Genomic DNA, 26623 nt, shown 5'->3' with positions numbered 1-26623 from the left:
CAAACATACTCTTAACAGGTGTCCTGCTAGAGGGGAGATCTCTGGATGCAGCCTGCATCTGGGCAGCTCAGTCCTAGCAAGGAGGTGCCCTTCACAGAATGGGCAGTAGAAAACTTTTCTGCTCTTGACAGGTGTGGTGGTGGCGCAAGGGCTGAACGGAGCGGGTTGGCGCTGGCACAGTGGAGCCCTGAGGGCCTGCCTCCTCTCAGGATGCTTCTCTGGGGCTGCTGCCCTAAGAAATGACTAGTGGGGCACCCCCATCCCCACCTCACCCTTCCCACATATCCACCAGCGGATTTGAGCCTTTGCCAACTGCAAAACCAAAGAGAGCCAGGGCTGGGGCCAAGACTGTGGGCTCAGAGCCACTCTGGTGCATGTGTCTGGCTCATCCTTCACCTGGTCCTGTCTCTCAGAGGCCTCTGAGAAGAAGCGACATCTGCTAGTTGCCACCAATACATTTCCCTTCCCCGACAGTGCTGCTAACCAGACGCGGGGACCATTGGCAGGTAAAGCAGGTAGCGGCAGGGCTGGGCTTCATGTCTCTGGCCCCCCCGGCCTGTCTCTGGCCACCCTTGGGGCTCGGGTACCGCCCAGAGTCAGGTGGTGGCTTCTTTAGGCATTAGTCCCCCTGGACCTCCTAGAGGTCTAACCTGGCCTAAAAAAGGGATTTACTTAGATATCTCCAATGCCTTCTGAATCTCAGTTGACCAGCAGCCCATTATTTATGGAACAGAGAGCCTGAGAGCCAATGCTTTTCTGCATAAGTGCTCCTGACCTTGGCAGTGACCCTGAATAGAGCCTGTTGGGTAACTGGGTGCAGGGCCTTCTGACTGACCTCGTTGATGAGGCCAAGTTCTCAGGCCACTGGGCGAGCCTTGATCTTTGGCTGGCCTTGACTGCAGAAACTGGAACACGGAGAACAAGGAAATAGTCCCACAGAAGAGTCATCTGGGAGAGACTGGATTTGGCCACAGCAGATAAACATAATTTTTTTCTTTTTATTGCCTAAAGCTAAGCGATATGTACTTTGGTTGGAATTAGCAGGCTGAAAGTTCAGGAGATAAGCAGCGTTTCTTGGCGTGAGTGATCTGCAGGCCCAGCGGCAGGGGCTTGCTCGGGAGGCCTGTTCGCCTTTTGAACTCGGGGCTGATTCCTCTTTGCTGTTCCACAATCCCACAGCAGCACTGCGAGCAGAGAGGAGACGCTGGCCCCGCCACCTGCGTGGCCCCTCGGCTGAAGCTAGTGGTGGGGTTTTGGTTCCTGATTCCAGGATGGGATGGGCCAATGGAAAGCATGGCAGCCAATATTTAGGGTCCTGTTTTGTGCTGCACCTCGAGGCTCCAGAACCTTCCTTGGGCCCTAGACTTGCCCTCAGCGAATTCAGAACCCAAAGTGGAGCTTAACAGCATACTCATAAATTCTGCTTCCGCTTATGGTGTTGCTGGAGAAAAGTGGTCTCTGTTAGGATGAAGTCATTTTGAGCACTTGCAGTTTCGCAGTGCGCTTGTTAAAAATGTGGTTTCCTGGGGCCCTTCCCCAGGGCTGCTGTGCAGGCAAATTTATATGGTCACGGTGGGGAACTATGGGCCTAGGCCTTGATCCCTGACCCTGTGGTGTGAAAACCAGGAGCCGAAGGCCCCAAAGTGAAAGAAATCACACATCATCATTTACTGAGGGCTGATGAAGGCGAAAGAGCTTTATTTCTGTAAACAGACGAGCAATCGCAGTTGACAAAAGCATGGTCAGGTTCTAGTGAATGAACCGCCCAGCTGTTCACCCTGATTTGGACATTTGAGGGTTTAGCTATAAATAAGCACACGACAATGAAAACAGTTCTGTAGAAATAGACAGACAGGTGTGAACTTCCCACCGCCGCACAGAGGTCCTCCCTGAAGAAGACGCACAGAGGACTCCTGGGGTGGGAACCAAGCTGAGGCCTAAAGAAGAAAGAATCAGGTGCCATTAGCACAAAAAGTCTGTTCTCAAAATGTTATAATAAAAATGATTTCTCTGGTTTGAGGTCGACTCATTTACCACCTCGTTCCACAAGTGTTTATGAAATGCCTGTCTTCCAAGCACTCGCAGGCTGCCAGGACGCAGCTGAACGAGACCCAGTCCTTGCCTCCTGGAGCTCCCGGGCGAGTGGAGCAGACAAGCAGAGGACGTGGCTGCTAAGTGTGGTGACAAGGTAGCACAGGGCCCTGAGCCAGCCTCGGTTCTCCCAATCCTGCCGTAGGTGTGCGTGTGAGAATGTGTGTGTATTTGTGTCTGTTTGTGTGTGTGCGTGCGTGCACGTGGGCTGCCTGGACACACAAACCCATCAGACTTGCTCCCAGACCTGGTCAAGCGTCTGAACTTTAGCTTCCAGACCTGAAATCTCTCACTTTGGGAAATTATGACTTCTAAGAATTTAGCGTCCGACAAACATTCTTTTCCCTTGAAGGATATTTTTCAGTTAAATCAATATACGCCACATTCGAGAATAAGTTCTTTAAAAGCGTTGCCTTTGATCCTTTTTGGAGTGGGAGGGAGGGGAGAAAGAAAGAAAAAAAAGAAAAAGGTAACAACAACAACAACAAACAAAACCTCAGGTGCCACAAGCTGAGTAAACCCCGGGAAGACAAGGGCTGAGCTGACTCTCTCGCCGCTTGGTGCTTAAGCTAATAAACCCGACTATCTTGAAGAGTAAACACCATATTGTTTTGCCAACTATTAGATTTTTACTACTCTCCAATAAACTGAGTAGTTATTCATTTCAAATAATATTCCACTCATTGTTTCCTAAAGATTAGCAATTGAAAGAGATGTCAACAATTTTCACTCTTTAAATTAAGTATAATAGGCTTTTATAGCACAGTATAAAGATATCGAAGGGAAAGGCTGCCATCACAGCAGCTCGATTTTTCTTTTATCTATCAACACAGCTCCAATTTGACACTTGAGAGCAGAGGAAGCTTGTAAAGAGCCCACAGCCCCCATAAAGCCGGTCACACGTGGATTAGTCTTATGGCTCGCTTTGGGCACAGTAAAGTGATCATTTAATTAACTAATGGGGCTGTAAGCACGAAGGTTTATCTAATTGGTTCTCTTCTCCTCTGCCTCCTGGTGATTCTAGCCCTCGGTGTTTACACACTAGTAATAGCCTGGGCCTGGACGGATCCCGACAGGGCATTTGGTACAGGCGTCCCCCGACTCCGCTGGCTCCTGTTTGGGGTGTTTCTGTGGAGTTGTGACATCCTTGTTGTTCCAAAAGGAAAACAGGGCAGTTAATCAGAGTGAGTTTTGAACAGTTTCACAGGGGCTGCCCCCACTCCCCCTTAGTATGTTGTCAATGCACATTTTAATAATGTAGCTGCCCGATGGTGTTGTGCGTCTGCGTCTGTGCATATATGCGCCTGTTTACACATGGGAGAGTGAGTGTGTGTGGGTATGCTCGTGTTTGCGCGTGTACAGCATAGTGGATCTGGGGGACACTTTCAACTCTGCGTACCAGCTTCATGTCTGACCTGGCTGGTGCGGCAGGAGGAAGGGCAGGCTGGGCAGAGACCCCTGGGGGCAAGAGGTGGGGGTCGGGCCTCCCTCCCAGCTCCCAGGATGGCCCTTCCATAGCCCTCTCACCCTTAAATTATCGGCATTTCTTTCGAGTCTGTCCACTCGTTCCACCACCCCGCAGGCCACTTCTGCAGTCCCCAGGCCCAGCCCACCTCGCCCAGAGGGGCAGCTCGGAAGAAGAGAAAGGTTCCTCCCACAGCGCTGCGCCCCTTGGGCCTTGCTCGGGGCAACTGCAGTCCTAGCTGGGAAATGGCACCCTGACCCAAGGCTAAGCTCTCTTCTTCAGGGTCCCAGGAGGCCACTAGGTCAGTTTATGGTTCTGGGGCTTAGACACCAAGAGGGTGAGCCCTGGGAGGGGCGTCATGTCCATGTGGGGCCCAGGCCAGCTCAGACAGGCATGCTGGATGGATGAAAGCTCTCGGCTGAAATACATACTCTCGAGGCTGGAGTGCCCCTCAGAAGGTCACTGCTGGCTTTTATTCAGGGTAGTACTTGCCGTGGGGCAGTCGGGGCCTACGAATGGGCTTATTTCCAGATTTCAGTCCTAATGGAAGCTGTCATCACATGGTGGTCCCAAAGCCACTACCCAGCTTTGAATTCTGGTGACTCCTGTACTCACCCAGAGCACCCCTCAGCCTCCCGGATCCTAGCGGCTGAGCACGGGGAGGCTGGAGGGTTCGGAGTCCGAGCTGGGCCGGCAGAGGGCAGAAAGGAGTCGCCCTGAGAGTCCCAGCATCCTGAGATTCTCTCCGCTGCTTTCCCTTCCCGGCTTCTTCTCCGAATGACCGAATGACCCACCCACTCGAGGACTTTTCGAATTCCCAGGGCAGTTGTTATAAGATATTGATGCCTAGACTATACCCCAGAAACTGGGATTTCTGTTGTTCTGGTAATTTCTCTTTAAAATGTTTTTGAAAAGAGAAAGACTTTAAAAAATTGTGGTGAAATATACATAACACTAAATTTACATTTTAACTTTTTTTTTTAGGGAGATTAGCCCTGAGCTAACACCAGCCACCAATCCTCTTATTTTTGCTGAAGAAGATTATCGCTGAGCTGACATCTTCGCCCATCTTCCCCCATTTCCTATGTAGGACACCATCACAGCATGGCTTGATGAGCAGTGCCGGGATCCGAACCGGTGACCCCTTGGCCACCACAGCAGAGTGAGTGAACTTATCCGCTTTGCCATGGCAGGCCCCCTTTTAACCACTTTTAAGTGTGTAGTTCCATGGCATTAAGTACATTCTCACTGTGGTACAGACATCACCACTATGCATCTCTTGAATTCTTCTGATCTTGCAAAGCTGAATCTCTGTCTCATTAAACAACAGTTGCACACTCCTTCTTGCCCCCAGACCCTGACAACCACCGTTCCTTCCATCTCTATGAATTTGACTCTAAGTGCCTCATATGAGTGGAATCGTACAATATTTGCCCTTTAGTGTCTGGCTTATTTCACGTAGCATAATGTCTTCACGGTTCATCCAATGTTGCAGCATGGGTCAGAATTTCCTTCCATTTTAAGGCTGAATAATATTTAATTATGTGTATATACCACATTTGTTTATCCATTTATCTGTCACTGGATATTGGGATTGTTTCCATCTTTTGGCTATTGTGAACAATTCTGCTGTGAAGATAGGTGTACAAATCTCTCTTTGAGTCCTTGTTTTCAATTCTTGGGCATATATACCTAGAAGTGGAATTGCTGGATCATACGGTAATTCCCTGTTTGACTTAGCAGGACCTGCCACACTGTTTTCCATAGCAGCTGTATCGTCTCACGTTCCCACTAACAACGCATAAGGGTTCCAGTTTCTCTGCATTTCTTGGCAGCGCTCGTTATTTTCTGTTTGTTGTTTGATAACAACCATGCTAATGGATATGAGGCGATATCTCATTGTGGTTTTGATTTGCGTTGGGGATTAATGCTTAAAAAGTTCCCCAGGGGGTGCCAGTGAGCACCCAGAGCTGAGAACCATTGAGTAAATGACTATCATTTATTGAGCGCGTACTATCTGCCAGGCACTGTTCTAAGTACTCGTTTACTCCCCACAACACTCAGTGAGGGAAGAACTATTCTCTTTCCTACAGATGAAAAAATCAAGCATGCAGAGGTGAAAATCGCTCAGCTAGCAGGTGGCGGGGTCAGAATTCAAGTGCGGATCTGTGGGCCCCAGAGCCCCCGCCTCTCAGCAACTTTGCTGTTTAGCCCTGGGCTAAACGAGCTCATTGAGGGATCCTTCCACTTCAGGAAGAGAAGGTGTCAAGGGACACAGGGTAGCTCCAATTTGCATGGGGTCAATGTGGGCTAAAAACAATATCAAATGAAATCTTTACTTTCCTGCTTGAAAGGAATATTTTTTCCACAATACATTTTTAGTAAGGAGGTTTAATAAAGAAGAGTTGTTTAATTTTAAATAATCGTAATTCTTTCCCTTTTAATTAACAGTTTAATAGTTATTTTATAATCATTTATTCAAGTAAAACTCAGGCCTATGTGATTTCAGAGGCCAGAAAACTAGAATCCATTTCGTTGATGTCTCCTGTTCTTACTGAGGGAGAACGGGGCCGTGTGACAGAATTTGAGTGTGACAACACTGCCATCTCGTGGGAAATGGAAATGTGGCTGTTTATACCTATAGTAACGTAGTCCTGAAGCTAGGATTAAGAATTTCTGTCCACAGAACTGTCTTAGATCCATCTCTGGTCAAGGGGAGATAAAACTCATGCTCTATCAAAAGTAATTCATACTATTGGAGCCCAAAGTAGCGTCATGCCCCCTGAGTGACAGAGGCAATGGCATTACCGTCCTTGTTCCCTTTGCCACTCCCAGACACTACTACCCAGAGGGCAAGTGTGGCTGGAGCCCCTGGGGCGCTGGTGGGAGGCGAATTATACCAGCAACCATGCTCCCCCTCTACCCACAAGGTCAGGGAAGAAAAATCTGAGCCTGGGGCGTACCCTAATTGTCTTTAGTTTTAGAAGGTCTGGAATGGGCAGGAATCTTCCTCTCTCTCTCCTGCTTCCCTCCCCTTCTCCTCCTCCTTTTTCTTCACAACCACTTTATTGAAATATAATTCATACACCATACAATTCACATATTTAAAGGTACAATTCAGTGATCTTTTTTGTGTATTCACAGAGTTGTGTAATCATCGCCATAGTCAATTTCAGAGCATTCTCATCACTCCAAAAACAAATCCATGCCCTTTGGCCATTTCCCTCCAAACTTCCCATCTCTCTGAGGCCCTGCCCCAACCACTCATCTACTTTCTATTTTATTTTTTTTAAATTTTAAAAATATGGTTGCATATGAATCCCACTTATTTATTTTTGTAGTTGAGATATAATTGACATATAACTTTTTATTAGTTTCAGGTGAACAATATAATGATTTGATATTTGTATACACAAAATGATCACCACAATAAGTCTAGATAACATCCATCACCATACACAGTTACAAATTGTTTTCTTGTGATGAGAACTTTTAAGATCTACTCTCTTAGCAACTTCCAAATATACGATATAGTATTGTTAACTAGGCTGCACGTCGCATCCCCGAGACTTATTTATTTTGTAACCGGAAGTTTGTACTGCACTAATTTACTTTTTGTCTCTATGGATTTGTTTATTCTGGACATTTAATATAAATACAATCATAAAATTATGTGGTCTTCTGTGAATAATTTCTTTCGCTTACAAAGTTTTCAAGTTTCATCCATGTTTTAACATCTATTGATACTTCATTCCTCTTTATTGCTGAAGAGTATTTCATGGTATGGATATACCACTTTTTATTTATCCATACATTAGTTGATAGCCAGTAGGGTTTTTTCCCTTCAGTTTTTGGCTACTATGAATAACGCTGCCAGGAATACTTGTGTACACATTTTTGTGTGAACATATGTTTTCATTTCTATTGTTGTGTATACCTTGGAGTGAAATTGCTGGATCAAATAGTAACTTTATGTTTAATATTTTGAAGAGTCGTCAGACTGTTTTCCAAAGTGGTTGCACCATTTTGCATTCCCACCCACAGTGTATGAGGGTTCCAAATTTTCCACATTGTCAATAACAACATCCTAGTGGGTGTGAAGTGGTATCTCATTGTGGTTTTGATGCTCATTTTCTTAATGGCTAAGGATGTTGAACATCTTTTCATGTGCTTGCTGGCCATTTATATATCTTCTTTGCAGAAATATCCATCCTCAATATTCAAATCCTCTGCCCATTTAAAACTGGCTTATTTGTCTTCTTGTTATTGAGTTGTAAGAGTTCTTTATATATTCTAGGTACAATTCTCTAATCAGATACAAGATTTGCAAATTTTTTTTCCCCATTCAGTGGGTTGTCTTTTCACTTTCTTAATTGTGTCTTTTGAAGTGCAAAAGTGTTTAATTTTGATGAAGTTCAACTTACCCATTTTTTCTTCTGTTACTGTACTTTAGGTCTTATAGCTAAGAAAACTTTGCCAAATCTGAAGTCATGAAGATTTACTCCTATGCTTTTTCCTGAGTTTTATAGTTTTTACTCTCCCTTTTCTTTTGATTTGTTACATTCATATATTGCAATATAATTACCACTATCGCGTTGGCTAACACCTCCGTCACATCACATAATTATTATTTCATTTTGTGGCAGGAATATTTAAGATCTAGTCTTTTAGCAACTTTGAAGTATATACAGTAGGCCCCCCTTGTCCGTGGTTTTGCTTTCTGAGGTTTCAATTACCCATGGTCAACTGCATCCAAAAGTATTAAATGGAAAATTCCCCAAATAAACAATTTGTGGGTTTTAAATTGCACCCTGTTCTGAGTAGCTGTTGAAATCTCCCACCGTCCTGCTCTGTCCTGCCTGGGACGTGAACCATCCCTTTGTCCAGCGGATCCACACTGTATATGCTACCCGCTGTTAGTCAGTAGCAGACTTCATTATCAGATCAATCATCACGGTACAGCATTCGGTGCTATCCGTGGTTTCAGGCATCCACTGGGGGTCTTGGAACGTATCCCTGTGGATAAGGGGGGACTATGGTAATCCAGTATTGTTGACTATAATCACAGTGCTGTGCATTAGATGTCCAGGACTTATTCATCTTCCAACTGCAAGTTTGTACACTTTGACCAACATCTCCTCAATCTCCCCATCTCCCATCCCATGGTAACTAGCATTCTACTCTTAGTTTCTACAACTTCAGCTTTTTAGATTCCACATGTAAGTGATATCATACAGCATTTGTCTTTTTCTCTCTGACTTATCTCACTTGGCATAATGTCCTCAAGGTCCATCCATGTTGTCACAAATGGCAGAATGTCCTTTATCAGGGCTGAGTAATATTCCATTGTGTGTGTGTATATATACACCACAACTTCTTTACCTGTTCATCTGTTGACAGACATTTGTGTTGTTTCCATGTCTTGGCTGTTGTGAATAAGGCTGCAGTGAACTTGGGAGTGCAGCTATCTTTTCGAGATTCTGTTTTCATTTCCTTTGGATATATATACCCAGAAGCGGAATTACTAGATTATATGTTAGTTCTATTTTTATTATTATTTTTTAATTGAGGTAACATTGGTTTATAACATTATATAAATTTCAGGTGTACACCATTATATTTCGATTTCTGTGTAGGTTACATCACATTCACCACCCAAAGACTAATTACAACCCATCACCACACGTGAGCCTAATTGCCCCTTTCACCCTCTTCCTTCCCCCCTTCCCCTCTGGTAACCACAAATCCAGTCTCTGTCTCTGTGTGTTTGTTTGTTGTTTTTATCTTCTACTTATGAGTGAGATCACATGGTATTTGACTTCTTGACCACATCTTCTTGATCCATTCATCCCTTGGTGGGTACCTAGGTTGTTTCCAAGTCTTGGCTATTGTGAATAATGCTGCAATAAACACAAGGGTGCATATATCTTTATGCATTCATGTTTTCATGTTCTTTGGATAAATACTCAGCAGTGGAATAGCTGTATCATATAGTAGTTCTATTCTTAATTCTTTGAAGAATCTCCATAGTGTTTTCTATAGTGGCTGCACCAGTTTGCACTCCCACCAGCAGTATGTGAGAGTTCTCTTCTCTCCACATCCTCTCTGACACTTGTTATTTCCTGTCTTGTTAATTATAGCCATTCTGACAGACTTGAGGTGATATCTCATTTTGGTTTTGATTTGCGTTTCCCTAATAATTAGTGATGTTGAACATCTTTTCATGTACAGGTCAGCCATCTGTGTATCTTCTTTGGAAACATGTCTAATCAGATCTTTTGCCCATGTTTAAATTGGGTTGTTAGTTTTTTTTATTGTTGAGATGTATGAGTTTTTAAATATATTTTAGATATTAACCCCTTATCGATATATAGTTTGCAAATATCTCCCAGTTGTCTTTTCATTTTGTTGATGGTTTCCTTTGCTGTTCAGAAGTTTTTAGTTTGCTGTAGTCCTGTTTGTTTATTTTTTCTACTGTTTCCCTTGCTCAGTCAGACCGGTACTTGAAAACAAGCTGCTAAGACTGATTTCAAAGAGCCTACTGCCCATATTTTCTTCTAGAATTTTCATGGTTTCAGGTCTTACATTCAAGTCTTTAATCCATTTTGAGTTGACTTTTGTGCCTGGTGTAAGGTAATGGTCTACCTTCATTCTTTTGCATGTGGCTGTCCAGTTTTCCCAACTCTATTTGTTGAAGAGACTCTCCCTTCTCCACTGTATGGTCTTGGCTCCCTTGTAGAAAATTAATTGTCCATAGATGTGTGGGTTTATTTCTTGTCTCTCGATTCTGTTCCATTGATCTGTGTGTCTGTTTTTGTCCCAGTACCATGCTGTTTTGATTACTGTAGCTTTGTAGTATATTTTGAAGTCAGGGAGTGTGATACCTCCAGCTTTGTTCTTTTTTCTCAGGATTGCTTCAGCTATTCAGGGTCTGTTGTTGCCCCATATGAATTTTAGGATTCTTTGTTCTATTTCCATGAAGAATGTCATTGGCATTGAATCTGTAGATTGCTTTAGGTAGTCTGGACATTTTAACTGTGTTTATTTTTCCAACCCATGTGCATGGAATACCTTTCCATTTCTTTATGTCATCATCGATTTCTTTCAGGAATGTACTACATTTTTCATTGTATAGGTCTTTCACCTCCTTGGTTAAATTTATTCCTAGGTATTTTATTCTTTTTGTTGCGACTGTAAATGGGATTGTATTCTTGAGTTCTTTTTCTGTTAGTTCATTATTAAAGTATAGAAATGCAACCGATTTTTGTAAGTTTATTTTGTATCCTGAAACTTTGCTATAGTTGTTGATTATTTCTAATAGTTTTCCAATGGATTCTTTAGGGTTTTCTGTATATAGAATCATGTCATCTGCAGACAGTGAGTTTCACTTCTTCATTGTTAATTTGGATACCCTTTATTTCTTTTTCTTGCCTAATTGCTCTGGCCAAAACCTCCAGTACTATGTTAAATAAGAGTGGTGATAGAGGGCATCCTTGTCTCGTTCCTGTTCTCAGGGGGATGGCACTCAGTTTTTGCCCATTGAGTATGATGTTGGCTGTGGGTTTGTCATATATGGCCTTTATTATGTTGAGGTACTTTTCTTCTATCTCCATTTTGTTCAGAGTTTCTATCATAAATGGCTGTTCGATCTTGTCAAATGCTTTCTCTGCATCTATTGAGATGCTCATGTGGTTTTTATTCCTCAATTTGTTGATGTGGTGTATCACGTTGATTGATTTGCAGATGTTGAACCATCCCTGTGTCCCTGGTATGAATCCCCCTTGATCATGATGTATGATCCTTTTGATGTATTGCTGAATTCAGGTTGCCAAAATTTTGTTCATAATTTTTGCATCTATGTTCATCAGCAGTATTAGCCTGTAGTTCTCCTTCTTTGTGCTGTCCTGGTCAGGCTTTGGTACCAGAGTGATGTTGGCCTTGTAGAATGTGTTAGCAATTGTTCCATCCTCCCTAATTTTTTTGAATAGCTTGAAAAGTATAGGTATTAAATCTTCTCTGAAAGTTTGGTAGAATTCCTAAGGAAAGCCATCTGATCCTGGGGTTTTATTCTTTGGGATGCTTTCTATTGCTGTTTCAATCTCATTCCTTGTGATTAATCTGTTCAGATTGTCTGCTTCTTCTTGACTTAGTTTTGGGAGATTGTAAGAGTCTAAGAATTTATCCATTTCCTTTAGGTTATCCATTTTGTTGGCATATAGTTTTTCGCAGTATTCTCTTACAATCTGTTATATTTCTGTGGAGTCTGTTGTTATTTCTCCTCTTTCATTTCTGATTTTGTTTATTTGAGCTTTCTCTCTTTTTTTCTTTGTAAGTCTGGCTAGGGGTTTGTTAATTTTATTTATCTTCTCAAAGAACCAGCTCTTTGTTTCATTGATCCTTCCTACTGCCTTTTTTGTTTCAATAGCATTTATTTCTGCTCTGATTTTTATTATTTCTCTCCTTCTGCTGACTTTGGGCTTTATTTGTTCTTCTTTCTCTAATTCAGTTAGGAGTAATTTGAGATTGCTTATTTGGGATTTTTCTTGTTTGTTAAGGTGTGCCTGTATTGCAATGAATTTTCCTCTTAATACAGCTTTTGCTGTATCCCATATGAGTTGGTATGGCATGTTATCATTTTCATTTGCCTCCAGATATGTTTTGATTTCTTCTTTAATTTCTTCAATGATCCATTGCTTGTTCAACAGCATATTGTTTAGTCTCCACATCTTTGTTACTTTCTCAGCTTTTTTCTTGTAATTAATTTCTAGCGTTATAGCATTATGATCAGAGAAGATGCTTGTTATTATTTCAATTTTTTTAAACGTACAGAGGCTTGTCTTGTTTCCCAACATATGGTCTATGCTTGAGAATGTTCAGTGTGCACTTGAGAAGAATGTGTATTCTGCTGTTTTTAGATGGAGTGTTCTATACATGTCTATTAAGTCCAACTGTTTTAGCTTTTTGTTTAATTCCACTGTTTCCTTGTTGATTTTCTGTCTGGATGATCTGTCCAATGATGTGAGTGGGGTGTTGAGGTCCCCTACTATTATTGTGTTATTTTTAATATCTTCTTTTAGGTTTGTTAATAGGTGCTTTATGAACTTTGGTGCTCCTGTGTTGGGTGCATAGATATTTATAAGTGCTATTTCTTCTTGATGCAGTGTCTCTTTAATCATTATATACTGCCCCTCTTTGTCTCTCTTTACCTGCCTTATCTTGAAATCTACTTTGTCTGATATAAGTATTGCAACACTTGCTTTCTTTTGTTTGCCATTAGCTTGGAGTATCGTCTTCCACCCCTTCACTCTGAGCCTACATTTCTCGTTGGTGCTGAGGTGTGTTTCCTGGAGGCAGCAAATTGTTGGATCTTGTTCTTTAATCCACCTTGCCATTCTGTGTCTTTTTATTGGCGAGTTCAATCTGTTTATATTGAGGGAGATTATTGATGTATGAGGGCATAATGCTGTCATTCTGTTACGTGTCTTCCCATTTTCCTGCATTTCCTTTGTTTCTCGTTCTGTGTGTTTTGGTCTACTCCTTGACTTCTGCAGTTTCTTATGCTGTGTTTCTTAGTTTTTTTCTTATTTATTTTTTGTGTCTCTGTTCTGCTTTTTAGTTTAGTGGCTACCCTGAAGTTTGTATTCAGAGTCTTGTGCATAACATAGTCCATTGTCTGGTGACCTCTTATTTCCTTAGTCTAAACTGATTCAATCCTTTTCCTCCTCCCTTTATTTTTATTTTTATTTTTTTATTTTTTAAATTTTTTTATAAGATTTTATTTTTTCCTTTTTCTCCCCAAAGCCCCCCGGTACATAGTTGTGTATTCTTCGCTGTGGGTTCCTCCAGTTGTGGCATGTGGGACGCTGCCCCAGCGCGGCTCGATGAGCAGTGCCATATCCGCGCCCAGGACTCGAACCGACGAAACACTGGGCCACCTGCAGCGGAGCGCGCGAACCTAACCACTCAGCCATGGGGCCAGCCCCCTTCCTCCTCCCTTTTTAAGTTATTATTTTAATATCTCATTCAAACTTGTGTTGTGAGTTTGTGGTTAAAGTGACAAGATTGTCTTTGTTTTTGGTGTTTTCCTTCCCTTTATCCTAATGCTATAGTTGAATATTTGCTATTCTATTCTGATTCTGTCTGTCTCCTTAGTCTGTGTTTTGTGACCCCTTTCTCCATTTTTTTCTTTTTTCAGGTATGAGGGCCATCTTGAGGATTTCTTCTATGGGGGGTGTCTCATGGCTATGAAGTCCCTTAGCTTTTGTTTGTCTGGGAAAGATTTAATTTCTCCCTCATATCTGAAGGACATTTTTGCTGGATAGAGTATTCTTGGCCAAAGATTTTTATCTTTTAAAGTTTTGAATATAGCATTCCATTTCCTCCTAGCTTGTAAGGTTTCTGCAGAGAAATCCACTGAAAGTCTGATAGGGGTTCCTTTGTAGGTTATTTTCTTCTGCCTTGCTGCCCTGAGTAGTCTTTCTTTGTCATTCATTTTTTCCAGCTTTACTACTATATGCTTTGTAGTAGGTCTTTTTCCATCGACAAATCTACAAGATCTGGAAGCTTCCTCCACACACATTTCTCTCTCATTCCCTAGATTTGGGAAGTTCTCTGTTATTATTTCTTTGAGCAGGCTTTCTGCTCCATTATCCTTCTCTTCACCTTTTGGGGTACCTATAATTCTTATGTTGCATTTCCTCATTGAGTCAGCTATTTCTCGGAGATTTTCTTCATTTCTTTTTAGTCTTAATTCTCTCTCCTCCTCTATCTGGAGCCATTTAACATGTCTATCTTCGATTATGCTGATTTGCTCCTCTACGGTGTCCACACGAGCATTCAGGGAATCCATATTTCGTTTTATCTCTTCCATTGTATTTTTCATCTCTAGTATTTCTGATCGGTTCTTCTTTATAGTTTCAATCTCTTTTGTGAAGTAGCTCCAGAACTCATTGAATTATTTCTCTATGTTTTCTTTTACCTCATTGAGTTTTTTGATGATAGCTATTCTGAATTCATTGTCATTTAGTTTACTTATTTCTGAGTCTTCAGGACATAATTCTGGGTATTTATTGTTTCCCCTCTGGTCTGGAGATTTGATGAATTGCCAGATGCTGGAACTATGGGTCCTGCCCATTGTGATATTATTCAGTTGCAGTTACAGCCTATTGCCACTAGATGGGGATCGAGAGCCACATATTCTGAGCCCTCCACCTTCAGCCGAGATGGCGAGGCACAGCATGGGTTGGGGGGGGCACTTTCTCTTGCTTGCTGACCCCGGTTTCCCCATCAGCTCTCACTACCTGGTCTCCTGGGGTCTTGGCTTGATGAGGTCACCCCACGGGAAAGCTTTCACCCCGTTAGAGGGCTTCTCTCTAGGCTGCAAGGGCGCTAGGGAGTTCTGGATGATCCTGTGGATGCCTGACCTCTCCCCCACTCCTTCCCTCATGCAGCCTTCTGCAGCAGCAATCCCAGTCTTTAGGGGAGGGAGTGGAGTTCTCTCTTACCCTCTTCCAGCTCTTCTGAGGGGGCTCCAGCCTCTCCGCCCTCCATCATTTGGCTGCTGTGGGTCTCCAAGGATTCCTGTGCTATTAGGATATTTTTTGTTGGAATATGGTTGCTCCTTTTTGTTGTATGTTGGAGGGGAGAGAGTCCTGGGAAAGCTCACTCTGCCATGACGCTGATGTCACTTCCGAGATTATGGTTATTTTTTATGTTTTCCTTCCCTTTATCTTTAATGTTAGAATTTAGTGTTTGCTAGCCTGTTCTGATAGAGAACTGCAATTTTCTGATTTTGTCTGCCTATTTATCTCCTTGCTCAAGGCTTTGTAAACACTTTCTCTTTTCTTTTTTTTCAGGTATAAGGGCCTTCTAGATCATTTCTTGTTGGCGGCGGTGGGGGGGGGGGGGGTTGGTCTTGTGATGATGAACTTCCTCAGCTTTTGTTTATCTGGAAAAGCTTTTATTTCTCCATCATTTCTGAAGGATATTTTTGTTATATACAGTATTCTTGGCTGAAAGTCTTTCAGTATTTTGAGTATATCATTCCACTCTCTCATAGACTGTAAGGATTCTGCTGAGAAATCCACTGAAAGTCTTGATAGGGGTTCCTTTGTATGTTATTTTCTTCTGCTTCACTGCATTTAATATTTTTTCTTTTTCACTTACTTTTTCAGTTTTAGTACTATATGCATTGGAGAAAGTCTTTTTACATTGATATAATTAGGAATGATAACTAGCTTCTTTTACTTGTAATTCCAGCTCCTTTTCCAGGTTTGTGAATTTCTCAGCTAGTATTTCTTTGAACAAGCTCTCTGCTCCTTTCTCCCTCCCTTCTCCCTCTTGAATATCTATAATCCTTATGTTGCATTTCCTAATTGAGTCAGATATTTCTTGGAGAACTTCTTTATTTCTTTTTAGTCTTAGTTCTCTTTCCTCCTCCACCTGAAGCATGTCTATATTTCTACCTTCCAGAATACCAGCTCTGTTATTTAAGGACTCCAGATTTTTCTTTACCTCATTCATTGTGTTTTTCATTGCCAACATTTCTGATTCGTTTTTCTTTATAGTTTCAAACTCTTTTGTGAATACTTGCCTCTGTTCATTAATTTTATTCCTGATTTCATTCAACTGTCTTTCTGAATTTTCTTGTATCTTGTTGAGTTTTTTTAATAATAGTCATTTTGAATTCTCTGTCATTTAGATTGTAAATTTCTGTGCCTTCAGTATTGATTCTGGGTGCTTGCCATTTTCCTTCTGGTCTGGAGTATTAATATACCTCCCCATATTATTTGATGGGGTGGATTTGTGCCTTTGCATATTGATAGTATCTGGTCACAGATTTCACCTCCTGCTACTGGGTGGGGGCAGGAGCTGTGTATTCTGAGCCCACCATGATCTCTGGCATCTTTGGAGTCCATGCTGACAGGGCCCATCTCTGATTGCCCACTCACAGCTGCTGCTTTACTAACGAATGTGCATGTGCTTGGGTGGCGGTCTGTCGCTCTGGCTGACCAGTCAAGCTGGTGCATTGGGTGTGGGAGAAGGACGCTTTCTTTCACATGCATGATCCTGGGGATGTTCTCACTCTGATATCACTATCTACCCTCCTGAGGTGCTGACTTGATGAAGACACCCCTGCAATAGCTTAGTCTCCTCTGTGTGGAGCTTTCCCATGGCTGGGAGGCAATTCAGAGAGCAAAGGTGTTCCCACAGAAAGCCACCCCTCCCCACTCTCTTTTCAGAGCTGCACACAATCCCACATTCTAGGTTGCTGCCAGGGAGGGAGAAGAGATCCCCTTACCTTCTTCCACTGCCTCCTCCTTCACCTTCAGACATATGGCTGCAGGGGTCTCTCAGATGTCTATTGTGTTGTGTGATTGTCCTCTGTTCGTTTATGAATATCCTTTTCATTGTATCTTAGTGGGGAGTCTAAAAGAAGAGCTCACTCAACCATGATGCTGACATCACTCTATGTGTATGATCCTTTTAATGTGCTGTTGAATTCAGTCTGCTAACATTTTGTTGAGAATTTTTGCATCTATATTCATCAGGGAGTTTGGCCTACAGTTTTCTTTTCTTGTAGTCTTTTTATCAGGCTTTGTTAGCAGGGTAATGCTGGCCTTGTAAAATGAGTTTGGGAGTGTTTCTTCCTCTTCATTTTTTCAAAGAGCTTGGGAAGAATTGATGTTAATTCTTCTTTAACTGTTTGGTAGAATTGCCAGTGAAACCATCTGGTCCTGGGCTTTTCTATATTGGGAGATTTTTGATTACTTATTTAATCTGCTTGCTCATTATTAGTCTGTTCAGAGTTTCTCTTTCTTTATGATTCAGTCTTGGTAGGTTGTATGTTTCTAGGAATTTATCCAATTTCTTCTAGGCTATCCAACTTGATGTATAATTGTTCATAGTAGACTCTTACAATCCTATGTGTTTCTGTGGTATCATTTTTAATGTCTCCTCTTTCCTTTTGCATTTTATTTATTTGAGTCCTCTCTCTTTTTTTTCTGTTAGTCTAGGTTAAAGGTTCATCAATTTTGCTTATCCTTTCAAAAAAGCAGCTCTTAGTTTTGTTAAGCTTTTTTTTTTTTTTTTTTTCCTGGTCTCTACTTAATTTATTTCTGCTATGATCTTTGTTATTTCCTTCCTTCTGGTAACTTTGGGCTTAGTTTGTTCTTCTTTTTCTACTTCCTTTAAGTGTAAAGTTAGGTTGTTTATTTGAGATCTTTCTTTTTTCTTAATATACACATTTATTGTTATAAACTTCCCTTTAAGAACTGTTTTTGCAGCATCCCTTATGTTTTGATGTGCTGCATTTTCCTTTTCATTTGTTTTGAGAATTTTTTTATTTCTCTTTTGATTTCTTCTTTAACCTATTGGTTGTTCAGGAGTGTATTGTTTAGTTTCCCCATCTTTATAAATTTTCCAGCTTTGTTCTTGTTGTTGATTTCTAATTTCATACCATCGTGGTTGGAAAAGATATTTTTATAATCTCAATCTCATTAAATTTGTTAAGACTTGTTTTCTGGCTGAAGAATGTTCTGTGTGCACTTGAGAAGAATGTGTATTCTGCTGCTATTGGATGGAATGTTGTATATATGTCTGTCAGGTTCAAATATGGTTCAAGTCCAATGTATCCATGTTGATTTCCTCTCTGGATGATCTATCCATTGCTGAAAGTGGGGTATTAAAGTCCCCCACTATTATTGTTGTTGTTTATTTCTCTCTTTAGATTATTAGTATTTGCTTAATATATTTAGGTGCTCTGATGTTGGGTGTGCATACATTTATAATGGTTATATCTTCTTGATAAGGTGATCCTTTTTTCATTATATAATGACCTTCTTTGTCTTTTGTTACTTTTTTTGGCTTAAAGTCTATTTTGTCTGATATAAGTATAGCTACCGTTGCTTTCTTTTGGTTTCTACTCACATGGAATATCTTTTTCCATCCCTTCCATTTGAGCCTGGTTTGTCCTTAAAGCTGAAGTGAATCTCTTGTAGAAAGCATATAGTTAGGTCTTGTTTTTTAATCCACCCAGCCACTTTGTGCCTTTTGATTGGAGAATTCAACCCATTTACATTAAGAGTAATTATTGATATGTAAGGACTTACTAATGCCATCTTATTAATTTGCTGTTTTGTAGTTCCATTGTTCCTTTTTCTCCTCTCTTGCAGCCTACCTTTGTGAATTGGTGATTTTTCTTGCTGATATGCTTTGATTCCTTTCTCTTTATCTTCTATAAATTTATTATATGTTTTTGCTTTGTGGTTACCATGAAGCTCACATAAGACATCTTATAGATATAGCAGTCTATTTTATGCTGATAGCAACTTAACTTCAAGTGCATACAAAAACACTAGACTGTTATTCCCTGTCCTTTTATGTTATTGATGTCACAATTTACCTATTTTTATATTGTGTATTTGTTAAAAAAATTATAGTGGCTGTAGTTATTTTCATATTCTTTTCCTTTAACTTTTATATTATAGTTAAGTAGCTAACACATCATCATATTACAGAATTACAGTTCTCTAGATCTGACTGTATATTTATCTTTACCATTGTGTTGTACATTTTCATATGTTTTTATGTTACTAATTAGTGTCTCTTCATTTAAGCTTAAAGAACTCCTTTCAGCATTTCTTGTAAGGCAGTTCTAGTGGTGATGAACTCACTCAGCTTTTGTTTGTATGGGAGAGATTTTATTTCTCCTTTATTTCTGAAGGATGACTTTGCCAGATATTCTCGGCTGGCAATTTTTTTCTTTCAGCACTTTGAATATATCATTCTACTTTCTCACGGCTTCTAACATTTCTGCTGAGAAATCTGTTGATAGTTTAATAGGGGTTCCTTTGTAGGTTAAAATATTTTTTTCTCTTGCTGATTTAGGATTCTTTTTTTGCCTTTGATTTTTGAAAGTTTCATTATAATGTGTCTTGGAGAGGATCATTTTGTATTGAAATAATGGGGTGATCTATTAAGTTCATTACCTTGGATGTCCAAGTCTCTTCCCAGGTTCAGGAAGTTCTCAGCTATTATTTTTTCAATAAACTTTCTTCTCTTCTCTTTTTGGAACTCCAATAATTCTGATATTTGTTCTTTTGATGGTGTCCCTTAGATTACCTAGGCTTGTTTTGCTCTTTTTTGTTATTTTTTTCTTTGTTCTCCTCTGACTGCGTTATTTCAAAGTTCTTATCTTCTAACGCACTGATTCTATCTTCTGTTTGGTCTATTGTGATATTGATGGTCTCTGTTGCAATTTTCATTTCATTCACTGAATTCTTAAGCTCCAGAATTTCTGTTTGGTTCTTTTTTATTATTTCTATCTCTTTGTTAAATTTCCCATCTTGTTCATGTATTGTTTTCCTGATTTTGTTGAGTTATCTTTCTGTGTTTTCTTGTAGCTCATTGAGTTTCCTCAAAACAGCTACTTTTAACTTCTTATCCAGTAAATTATAGATCTCCATGTCTTTGGATTTGATTACTGGAGGATGATCTTTTGTTAATGTCCAGTTTCCTTGATTCTTCATGTTCCTTGGAGTTTTGCATTGCTGTATTTTTCATATGAAGTAGCAGTCTCCTCCTCCAGTCTTTACTAGCTGCCTTCAGGCGGAAGGCACATCTCATTGGTCCTGCTTATATCTAGGGCCTCTTCCCACCTTGTTTTGATACACCTGCTCCATGCTTCTTGCTCCCTCTCATGGCGGAATTCTTAAGATGGTATGTCCTCTCACTATCTTACAACACACCAGCCTGGCTGCTGGAAACCTCTGTTTTGTTTTCCAGAAGGTGGCACTACAACTCAAGATTGTGGTTTCCCCCTTGCTTGACGATCTTGGTTTGATTCCTGTGTGTACTCCTTGTCTACTCTAGCGCACTGTCACTGCCACCCTCTGGAGTGTGCACAAGGAGCTGGCTGCAGAGTGCAGGGAGGTGTAAGTTTGGCATTGGGGTGTTGGGGATTCCAGTGAACTAGGTGAGGGGATCCTTGGGTGAGGTTTTCCCAGTGCCTGATAGGCAGGCTTCCTACTGGAGTCCAGAATGCAGTTAGCAGGAACTGTGTCCCTTCAATGCCCTCTGATATTCTTATCTGCCTCTTTCCTGATCTCCTCCCCTCTCCACTTGTTGCTTTCACTTTAATACTCTGGGAGAGAGATGGGTTTCTTTAGCAGCATCTTCCACAGCTGGGAAGCTGGGCAGTCACTCACTGCCTTTCTCTTTCCCCCACAGGAGACATCCCTGGCATCCTATAGCTCTCAGCTGTGCTACCTTGTGGTGAGAGGTGATACTGATAAAGTTCCTCTTACCCATTCCAATGTGTCCAAACTTGCATTTTTCTCTGTTTTGCACTAAAGGAGTGCTGGAACATCTCCTCTGTAAAACCTGGACTTCTGCAAAGGCTGTGGTTGTCTGCCTAAGTCAGAATTCTCCAGTTGCACCAAGAATGTGGCTGAATGGGGTTGAAGCTTGTTTATAGGCTCCTTCTGGTTCCACAGCCTGTCCCAAGGTCAGTCTGACTATCATCCAAAGCACAGGTGGGCAAGACTCTTCCCAGGACCTTTGGTGTCTAGTGCCTGATCTCGCATCTCCCACTTTTGTTCATGGATGGATAATGAATTTTAGTTGTTAAAGAGGGGACAGAAAGGAGGGATGTCTTATGCTGCCATGATGCTGATATCACTCATTTTATCTCTTACGTTTAGGTCTTTAATCCCTTTTGAGTTATTTTTTTGTGTTTGGTGTAAGGTAGGGATCCAACTTTATTCGTTTGCCTGTGGACACCCAGATATCCTAGGACAATTTGTTGAAAAGATTATTCTTCCCTCCCATTGAATTGTTTTGCACCCTTGATGAAAATCAATTGACTGTAATTATGAGGATGTATTTCTGGACTGTCATTTCTTTTCCACTGGCTTATATGTGTATCTTTAGCCAGCACCACACTATCTCAACTACTGTAGCTTTGTAACAAGTTTTGAAATAGGGAAATATGAGTTCTCCAATTCTGTTCTTCTTTTCCAAGATTATTTTGGCTATTCTGGATCTCTTGAATTTCTATACACATTTTTGAATCAGCTTGTCAATTTCTGCAAAGAACCAGCTGAAATTTTGATGAGAATTGCATTGAATCTATAGATCACTTTGGGGAGTATTCCCATCTTAACAATATTAAGTCTTCTGATCCATGAATATGGAATGTCTTTCCACATATATAGATCTTAAATTTTTTCCGACAATGTTTTACAGTTTTCAGAATACAAGTTTTGTACTTATTTTGTTAAATTTATTCCTAAGTATTTTATTCTTCTTGTTGCTATTATAAATGGAGTTGTTCATTTCATTTTTGGATTTTTCATTGCAAATATATAGAAATATAATTGATTTTTGCAAATTGATCTTGCATCCTGAAACTTTGCTGAACTTGTTTATTAGTTCCGATATATTTTAGTCGATTCTTTAGGATTTTCTACATATAAGACCATGTCATCTGTGCATAGAGATAGTGTTACTTCTTCCTCTCCAATTTACATTGCCTTCATTGTCTTGTCGAACTGGCTAGCCTGTTGCCCTAGCCTGGCTAGAACCTCAGGTACAATGTTGAATAGAAGTGGCATAGTAATCCTTCTTGAGGTCTGCCTGTGGTCACATTCAGCTGTTCGCCACCTGCTGGTATGTGACATCTTTGGATCAGAATAGTATCAAGGACTGGGTCCATGGCCAAATGCCAAAAGATTTTTCTTTCTTGGTAGATATCAATCTTTTAATCAATAGTCTTTAAGTATGACAGAAACAGCTGCTAATACACCTACCTATATCACTATCATAACCCAAATTCCTTCATCTTGACCAAAAATACTCTCCATAAAATACTGTCAAATATCTTCCCAAATCCATAAACATTATGTCTGTATTTGTTCTCATCTACCAGTCTAGCAACTTGATAGGCTCTCAAGAAAGGAAATTCATACACACACACACACACACACACACACACAAACACAAAAGGGTCTTCCTTTTTGCCTTCTTCAGTCTCCTAAAGCTGGACCAGGTTCAGCTGAAGATGTATGCATTCTATTTTCCAGATTAATCAGAATATAGAATGAGCTGCATTTGGTGCTGGGCATGTTTCGAGATCTGGCCTGTTTGGGTCCTTCAGAGTCACTAGCATGTGAAGCTTCTGGAAGCTGGGAGTCCTCTGTCTTGTTCACTTCTGTACTCCAGACCCCAGATGGTGTTTGCCACACAAGGAACACTCATTATATATTTGCTGAATGAGTGAATAAAAAGCACATTGTAGGCTTAGGGAGGGAGAGTGATGGGGTGGTTAGGAGGGTAGAAATGGAACCAGAGGGAGTCAGGAGTGGAGCTTGGTGAGAGGAGGAAGAGAGGCAGAGACCATGTCAGCCCTGTTCACCACTGTGTCTTCCATGCTTGCTGGTGCCTGCAGTGGATGATGCTCAGTAAATATTGTTCTCATAAATTGATGAATATAAGAAACAGAGCAAGGAGTAGAGAGACAAAATGAATAGAAAAGCATAAATATACTCAAAAGGTGAAAGAAGTGAAAGATCTGCAACTTCAATAGGTCTCCATCACGACTCATGAAAAACAGTCTCCAGGACCCGTCTACGAAACTCGGATTCTGCAGGGAGAGTGCGCTGGGCTGATCTGGCCACAAGACCAATGTTTTCTCCTCCTGGTCTTAGAATTTTCCCTTTATCTCTGCTTCTTTCATACCCTAGTAAGCTGGGCTCAACAACTAGAGGTTAATATGAATATCTTTTCTCTCTTTCTCTTAAAAACCACAGCACCCAGGCTCCTTGCTTCACGGTTCCACTGCTCTGGGCCTTCCTCTGGCACCTTTCGGATTCCTAGAAGACTTCCAAGCCGAGAACACACCAAGACCAAGAGATATATAGAGAATGCTAAGAAGAAATGGGCCCTAGACTTCAAAATCCTCAAAGACCAAATGTCCCAAACTGAGTCTGCCCCCCCACCCTAATCAGCTTGGCCAAGACATCTCTCTTAGTTTCACTAATGCTCAGTGTTCTAATCTGTTGTTGCCAAAGGTCTCACCTCGGAATGCCGGTGCCTAGGGGTTTAGGGTCAAGGGTGTCCCTGCCAATATCTAAAGTGGCGGCAGAGGAAGCGAGTCCTCAAAGGAGAATGAGAGAGTAGGAGGGAAACCAGAGCAGTGCAGCATCAAAAAAGAAGAGTTCTAAGGGGGCAGGAAGAATCCACAGTACCAAATGCAGACAGGAGTCAAGAAAGATGAGAACTAAAAAGTGGGAACTGGGGACTCTGGGGCCTCTGTTCACGAAACCAGTTGCCATTCTCATGGAGCTGGGGGTGGGATAAAGATAGTAGGAAGTTAGGGAGCGAGTGGGAAATGAGGAGAGGAGAAAATGCCTCTCTATTTCAAGGGGTAGTGGAATGCAGGGCCATTTGATGAGAAGGAAAGGAAGGGAGGGGGGCAGATGGTTCTAGAACAGTGCTCACAAGTCTGGAATAGCTGCGGAGAAGGATGAGCGAGAACGGGCGTACTGCCGGGCTGAGCTGAGAGGTCCTCTGAGTTGGGGTCCCTCAGCAGTGAGGCTGTGGGGTGTGGGGAAACCAGACGTCTGAGTGCGCCAGTGCCATGGGAGGTGGTGCTGCGGGACCGCCCAGCATCCTGGTTTGCTGGGTCTGTCCATAGCAGTGGTGGCTCCCACCTTACAGTCATCTGACATTGTGTGTGCAGGCACTAGGTGTCCACGAGGGCATTGCAGGAGAGTTTCCGAATGGTAACTGTGTCTCTGGTGACACAGCCTTCCTCCAGAACGCTAAGGGTCTGTGCACTGACCCCAAAAATATGCTATGGCTCAAAAGTGGTTGAAGTTTATTTCTGACTTAAGAAGTCCAAAACTGATGTTCCAGACCAGAGAAGAGCCCTCCTCCAGGCAGTGACTCGGGGCCCCTTCATCCCTCTGTCTTGTGGCTCCTTCATCTTCCACACGTGGTTTTATACTCCTCCGCATCAGCTGGCTGAGAGGGAAAAGCACAGAGGCCCGGCCACAGGAAGGTTTTTTGGGCCAGGCTGAGCGAGTGCATCAGTTCTGCCCACACGACCACACCTAACCAGAAGGAAGCCTGGCAGATATAATGTAGTTATGTGCCCAAGAAGAAACGGGTTTGGTGAACAGCAGGCAGCAATTCCTGCCATGGAACAGTGCAGAACGAAGGAATGAACAAGACCCCCGCAATGACCGCTGCCTCTCACAGAGCGTGTTAGCTCTCTTTACAGTCTGTACTTTGTCACCTAAGACTAGGAAACTCGCCTGGAAATATACGTGTTTGTCGGAGGTCCGTGGGCTCTCAGGACTGCCCCATTCTTGGCAGAAGCAGCGGCAGTGGAAGACAGCAGAAGCTGTTTTCTAAATTCTCAGCCACCACCTCAAACAGCTCCAACTCCAATCAGCATCCTCCTCAGGAAGAGCAGGGACCAGCGGGGTGCTCAGGCTTGGCCACAGCGGGAGGGTCCCAGGGTGGGTTGGTTTTACTGGGGCCAATTCAGACGGAGTTTACGTGGCATCAGCCCCGGGGCCTCGTCATGGCCTTGCGTGCGACGCTGCAGGGCCCAGGCCCCCCGAAGGCTGTGGCCATTTTCTTGGACTCCTTCCTGGCGTGGGGAGCTATGGGGAGGGGTCTTTCCTAGAGGAGGCCTGGCAGGGCTGGTGCACAGCCCAGGAAGAACCTCAGTGGGAGCAGCCTCCTGAACTGGAGGCAGGGGCGGGGTGACTGGCACCCCACCACCCTACACCCGTCCTGCACCCGGCATCGCTGACACTCCTCCCGCACGTCCACAGCCTCCGGCTGGCTTTCCAGCCCTTCTCTGCCTTGTCTAACCAATAGAGGGGTCAGGGCCGTGGTCCCTGCGCTCAGACGACCCAGCGCTGCGACCGGGAGTGAGCACCCCCGGCAAGCTGGCCCCGACGCCGCCCTGCCCCGGGCGTCCGCGAAGGTCCACATCTTCTCAGCGCGGGTCCTGCCAGTCTTCTCCTCCAGCCTGCGGTGGCGCTGACCGGACCCCCGGGGCCCCTTTCTCCAGGGACTCTCTTACCTCCATTTCTGCTCCTGTGCCCCGACTCGGCCATCTTCCCAGGGCTTCAGGGAACTCCCTGCCCCGTTGTAACGCGAGGCCCCGGGTGGGGGCGGTTGCTGTGAGCGAGTTGTCGTAGACGCCGAGCACCTGTTGGCAGCCGCTCCGGGGCCAGGGCTGCCCCCCACCCCTCCTGGCATCTATGGCCCTGCTTCTCAGCATCTGCAGGCAACACGCGCTGCCTGGGTTTTGTTTTTCACGCAATGTCCCTCTTTATCAGTGTCTATGCCAAAGGAGGGCCTATCTTACCATTTATGAGTTCCTTTAGGTACAGAGGGGTGATTTAACGGCTAATAACGTCTACGATGGGTATCGCGTGTTGGGTGATCACTAGATTTTAGACATTTATCTCTGATCTCTAAAACGACCCGTGAAAGAGGATATTCCACTTATTTTCATTTTCTGGAGGAGGACCTGGGGGCTCCGAACGCTGAGAAGGGAATCCAGGGACGTTAGGCCTCAACGCCGCTCTCCGGGGCCGCCCTCCGGGCGCGCGGTTCTGCTTCCCTTGGCTGTGGGTGCGCGAGGCCGGCTCCTGCCCCGCCCGCCAGGGCCAAGGCTTCCCTTCCTTGGCACGCGAGGTCGGGGTCACGGGGCTCTCAGCAGCGGTGGCGCCGGCGTTTCTGGAGAGCAATGGCCTGAGCAACGCTTCCTTCCTCCCTTCTGGTGTCTGGCACACTGCCACTCCCCACGGGCAGCTTTCCTTCCATCCTACTGATCATTCAAGCAAAATATTTTTGTAGTTATTATAATAGTTGTATTGCAATGGCAATTTGTTCATGAAAATGGGACTAACCTCCATCCTTGTTTTTCTTTTTTACATTGCCGGCATTCATATCACCCACAATTTGTTGAAATAACCGTGATGGTCACGGCCCCTCTCTCCTGCCCGCATCTTTCTCACGGCCAGTGGTCCCCTCAGCTTCCCC

General features: G+C 42.8%; 1 long non-coding RNA gene across 1 annotated transcript; it reads right to left on the bottom strand.

The window, feature by feature from the left end:
• Positions 1–1671: 1671 nt before the first annotated feature.
• On the bottom strand, positions 1672–26102 carry LOC138918492 (uncharacterized). The gene is made up of 2 exons (XR_011427926.1): positions 25656–26102; positions 1672–1937 (listed from the first exon to the last, which is right to left on the bottom strand). It is a non-coding gene; the product is annotated as an uncharacterized lncRNA (long non-coding RNA).
• Positions 26103–26623: the final 521 nt, after the last annotated feature.

This window comes from Equus caballus, chromosome 17, assembly GCF_041296265.1.
Source record: "Equus caballus isolate H_3958 breed thoroughbred chromosome 17, TB-T2T, whole genome shotgun sequence".
Lineage (NCBI taxonomy): Eukaryota > Metazoa > Chordata > Mammalia > Perissodactyla > Equidae > Equus > Equus caballus.
This window is presented reverse-complemented; position numbering and strand designations above follow the sequence as displayed.